A 5,874-nucleotide genomic window follows, 5' to 3' on the forward strand; every position below is an offset into this window, starting at 1 on the left:
CGGGAAGAGAGAGTTGGAAGCCGGGGAGGCGGAGAGGGCCAGGGGAGGAGCTTACGGGTGGGAGGAGGGGCCAAACCTTGGGAAGCGGACCTAAGAGGCAGCGTTTGCGAAGCTAAGAAAGCCGAAAGGGAAGTAAAATTTTCTGGATAAAGGGGCAGGGGTTCTCGGCTTAGAGCAGACGGCGGCGGTGTAGCGGGCGGGCGTGGGCCTCCTGCTAGAGGAGGAGTACAGGCTTGCCGCGTACTTCAGTAAACACTGGAACGTGCAAATTATACGTAAATGAGCCCGTTCGAGTTAGCAACCGAGTTACCGTAATGGCAATCAGGGACTTTCCCCTATTCCACACGACTCCTTTAGTAAATCAGGTCGGGGGACGGATGCTGGGGGCCGAGCTGGACAGCAGAAAGAGAAAGAAAGGGCAGGCGGGGAAGATAGTCACCTTCACTATCCTATTCTTACTCATGTTTAAGGACGACGCCAAGGTTACGCCCCTTATCACTTGGGGAATGGCGCGGTCCAACCGCGTCAATCTTTCGCCGTTAGCGGCGCGACTCGAGGCCGCGGCTCTGCCTCCGAGGTCACCACCTGCCTGGGCAGCCTTTGGCCTTCAGCCTCCGGACCTCGATCCAGCCTGGGAGGGGCTGAACTGGGCCAGGTTGGGAAAGGTGAGTGAAATGACAAAAGCTTGGAGGGCAAAATCACGCCTTCTGAACAAAACCAAACCATGAAAAATCTAAACAAATAAAATTCGGCCTGCAAATGGACTTATGTTGTTGTCTTGTGTAATTCTATTTGTCAGTTAGCTTACTGCCTAGGAACCCTTTCCATCAGAACCTCTGTCCCGACATAACCTCTGCCCCTCATAGGACCTTGCTTAATAGTCTATATTGAGGCTAATTACTTGAGCCCAGATCCTGGACGCCACCCTCCCTGCCCCTTGAAGGCTGTTTGATTTGAATGACTGATGCATCCTCTGTGAACCTCTGTTTCTATGTCTGCAGAGTAGATCCAGGTATATTAACACCCTACAGGGTTTTGTGAGGACTAAACGAGAGCACAGATTACAACTATTATCTGGACAATAATATGAGAGAATGGCAACCAACCCCAGTTTTCTTGCCTGGAGTATCCCATGGACAGAGGAGCCTGGCAGGCTACATACAGTCCATGGGGTCGCAAAGAGTTGGACATGACTGAAATGACATAGCACAGCTCAGTTCAGTTGCTCAGTTGTGTCTGACTCTTTGCGACCCCATGGATTGCAGCATGCCAGGCTTCCCTGTCCACCACCAACTCCCGGAGCCTACAAACTCATGTCCATCACCTTGGTGATGCCAGCACAGGGACAATAAATAATATAAATGAAAGAGGGTCATTGCTTCAGTGTTTGGATGGCAGAATAAAGATTAATAGCTTGAAAATACCTATGTTAAAAAAGAAAATACCTATGTAAAACGTGCAGTATGTATAAAAGAACCAATAGGGTACCTGATTACTAAAGGAACATATGGTTAATACAGAAGGCTGCTCTGTATATGATAAATAATGCATGAAAGTTTTCTCAATATTGTGAGTTAGGTCATAGAAGAGATACTGGAAATGATCCAGTGGAACAACAAAGAGGAGGGAGCATTCTGAAGGGAATTTGCTCATGAGAAGACAAGCTGATAAGCTAGGTTAAAGCAGGAGTACAGTAATGAAAGATGAGCAGAGAAAGAGGCCAAGAGTGCCAAAGATAGTTTAAATTTGTCACCACTGGCCTGGAGTCGGGAATCACCAGCCCACCTGTCAGGCCCAGCAGCTCTTGGCCAGCACCTAGTCAGCCGTGGAGCAGGAATGGAGAGGTGATGAACCTGCTTTGCCTAGAGTTTAAAATGTCACATGTCCATCCCCTCAAAGGATAGGGATTCCAAGGTCTGAAGGACTAGCTTTTTTGAAACATTGTAAAAAGAGAAGTACATTTTACTTTTTATTGGAGGAAGTTTTTCTACTTTCCAGTAACATCTCTGTTCAAACCTTAAAGTAGGAACTTTTTGTAGGTATAGCAGTTGTAAGTCCTTTATTAGCTGAGACCCACCTCAACCTCACACACACACACACACACACACACACACACACACACTATTGTTTGTTTCAAGTTTTCTGTGTTTATAGTTCTAAGGGCCTTTGTGTGTTTCTTTGCCTCTATGACTTTGTCTTTCTGCCTTCTTTTGGAGTTTTCTTTGGTTCCTTCTGTTTCTGGGTCTCCAGCTCCCTCTAATCTGAACTCCTCAAGGCAAGAATGGGTTTATTTTTGTATTCTAGCTGTATCCTTAGTTTCCACCACAGGAAAAAAATGTTTATATTTGTTTATGTAGCAACAAATTGAATGCAGAAGCAGATATGAGAATCCAGTCAAGCATTAAGCAGATGTCCAAAAATATGTAACAGTGCCAATTGTCAGATTTGTTTTGGTAAAATAGTCATTTTTCATAAATGAATTAATAAAATAAAAATATTTATAAATATTTTGACTAAATTATTCCCCTGCTTCCTATTTGTTAGCCATCTGTATGTCTTTGGAGAAATGTCTGTTTAATTTTTTGGCCCATTTTTTTTATTGGACCGTTTATTTTTCTGGAATTGAGCTGCAGGAGCTGCTTGTATATTTTTGAGATTGTCAGTTGCTTCGTTTGCTATTATTTTCTCCCATTCTGAAGCCTGTCTTTTCACCTTGCTTATAGTTTCCTTCGTTGTACAAAAACTTTTAAGCTTAATTAGGTCCCATTTATTTATTTTTGCTTTTATTTCCATTACTGTGGGAGGTGGGTCATAGAGGATCCTGCTGTGATTTATGTCAGAGAGTGTTTTGCCTATGTTTTCCTCTAGGAGTTTTATAGTTTCTGGTCTTACATTTAGATCTTTAATCCATTTTGAGTTTATTTTTGTGTATGGTGTTCGAAAGTGTTCTAGTTTCATTCTTTTATGAGTGGTTGACCAGTTTTCCCAGCACCACTTGTTAAAGAGATTGTCTTTTCTCCATTGTATATTTTTGCCTCCTTTGTCAAAGATAAGTTGTCCATAGGTGCGTGGATTTATCTCTGGGCTTTCTATTCTGTTCCATTGATCTATACTTCTGTCCTTGTGCCAGTACCATACTGTCTTGATGACTGTAGCTTTATAGTATAGTCTGAAGTCAGGCAGGTTGATTCCTCCAGTTCCATTCTTCTTTCTCAAGATTACTTTGGCTATTCGAGGTTTTTTGTATTTCCATACAAATTGTGAAATTATTTGTTCTAGTTCTTTGAAAAATACCATTGGTAGCTTGATAGGGCTTGCATTGAATCTAGATTGCTTTGGGTAGTATACTCATTTTCACTATATTGATTCTTCTGATCCATGAACACGGTATATTTCTCCATATATTTGTGTCATCTTTGATTTCTTTCATCAGTGTTTTATAGTTTTCTATATATAGGTCTTTTGTTTCTCTAGGTAGATTTATTCCTAAGTATTTTATTCTTTTTGTTACATTGGTGAATGGAATTGTTTCCTTAATTTCTGTTTTCTCATTGTTAGTGTATAGGAATGCAAGGGATTTCTGTGTGTTAATTTTATATCCTGCAACTTTACTATATTCATTGATTAGCTCTAGTAATTTTCTGATGGAGTCTTTAGGGTTTTCTATGTAGAGGACATGTCATCTGCAAACAGTGAAAGTTTTATTCTTTTCTAATCTGGATTCCTTTTCTTTTTCTTCTCTGATTGCTGTGGCTAAAACTTCCAAAAACTATGTTGAATAGTAGTGGTGAGAGTGGGCACCCTTGGCTTGTTCCTGACTTTAGGGGAAATGCTTTCAATTTTTCACCACTGAGGATAATGTTTGCTTTATCATATATGGGTTTATCATATATGGCTTTTATTATGTTGAGGTATGTTCCTTCTTTTCCTGCTTTCTGGAGGGTTTTTATCATAAATGGATGTTGAATTTTGTCAAAGGCTTTCTCTGCATCTATTGAGATAATCATATGGTTTTTATCTTTCAATTTGTTAATGTGGTGTGTCACATTGATTGATTTGTAGATATTAAAGAATCCTTGCTTCCCTGGGATAAAGTCCACTTGGTCATGATGTATGATCTTTTAAATGTATTGTTGGATTCTGTTTGCTAGAATTTTTTTGTTAAGGATTTTTGCACTATGTTCATCAGTGATATTGGCCTGTAGTTTTCTTTTTTTGTGGCGTCTTTGTCTGGTTTGGTATTAGGGTGATGGTGGCCTCATAGAATGAGTTTGGAAGTCTACCTTCCTCTGCAATTTTCTGGAAGAGTTTGAGTAGGATAGATGTTAGCTCTTCTTTAAATTTTTGGTAGAATTGAGCGGTGAAGCCTTCTGGTCCTGGGCTTTTGTTTGTTGGAAGATTTCTGATCACAGTTTCAATTCCCGTGCTTGTGATAGGTCTGTAAAAATTTTCTATTTCTTCCTGGTTTAGTTTTGGAAAGTTATACTTTTCTCAGAATTTGTCCATTTCTTCCAAGTTGTCCATTTTATTGGCATATAGTTGCTGATAGTAGTCTCTTATGAGCCTTTGTATTTCTGTGTTGTCTGTTGTGATTTCTCCATTTTTTCTAATTTTGTTGATTTGATTTTTCTCCCTTTTTTCTTGATGAATCTGGCTAATGGTTTGTCTATTTTATTTATCTTCTCAAAGAATCAGCTTTTAGCTTTGTTGATTTCATTTATTTATTTAAATGTCATCAAATTGAGGAAAGAAGTTGGCTTATTCATCAAAAGTTGGTAAAACTAGAGGACCCAGGTCATAATACAGCTCCAAGTATATATTAAACACCCCTATGGTTATATAAAGAGTAATTTTTTTTTTCCTGAGCCATAGATAATGTGTTTTTCCCCCCCAGAGAAAAGAAAAAGAAGCTACTAGCAATTATTGCTTGGCCTCCTACTGTGTATAAATACTAATGCTACCTCATTTATTCCTCAGTACATCTGTGTGAAACAGATGTTATCTTATGGAAACTGAGCTTCAGAACGGCTAAGTCATTGGTTTTTGAAATTGTTTTACTTCAACCCACAATAAGAAATCAATTTTTTAATCCTGACCATTGAGGAGCACATAGACATGGTCTTCACTGAAATAAGTTTCAGGAAGTGATATGCAATTACCCTACTATATGCAATGCACATTGATACTTTCTACTCCATTTCACTTTTTAAAAGTTATTTTATCTTTCGGTTGTGGCACAAGGCATATGGAATCTTAGTTCCATGACCAGGGATTGAACCCAACCCACCCCCCCCTCCCCTGCATTGGCAGCATGGAGTTTTAACTACTGAACCACTAAGGAAGTCCCTATTTCACTTTTTAAAAACATTTAGCTTTGCATACTGCTAAATTGGTTTCACAACCCAATACAGAGTTGCCATCTGTTTTTGAACCTGGTTTTAAAAAACTGGACTAAATAATGTTCAAAATCCTATAGAAAGTGGTAAAGCTAAGATTAGAACTGAACTCATGCTCTTTCTGGTAAAATGCCTCTTCACGAACATGTCTTAAGAAGTATTGCATATATATATATATATATATATATATATATATATATATAAATAAAATTAGCTTTACCTCATAACATGGAACCAGCAGAATGATCCTAGACAAAGCAGGAATAGGCCTACTGTTGAACTATGAGACAAAACACACAGACAAATATGTAATGATATTAATCCCCCCGTTTAGCATGTGAGTCAATGTGGTATTTGCTTTGATTTTTTTAAAAAGAAAATTGACTGTTGCCTACAAAAATAAACAATACATTCATTTGAGGCCACAGACTAAACATATATAGTTTGCCTTGGTTTAATAGCAAAAGATTATTTCAAG

Source organism: Odocoileus virginianus, chromosome 5, assembly GCF_023699985.2.
Source record: "Odocoileus virginianus isolate 20LAN1187 ecotype Illinois chromosome 5, Ovbor_1.2, whole genome shotgun sequence".
Classification (NCBI taxonomy): domain Eukaryota; kingdom Metazoa; phylum Chordata; class Mammalia; order Artiodactyla; family Cervidae; genus Odocoileus; species Odocoileus virginianus.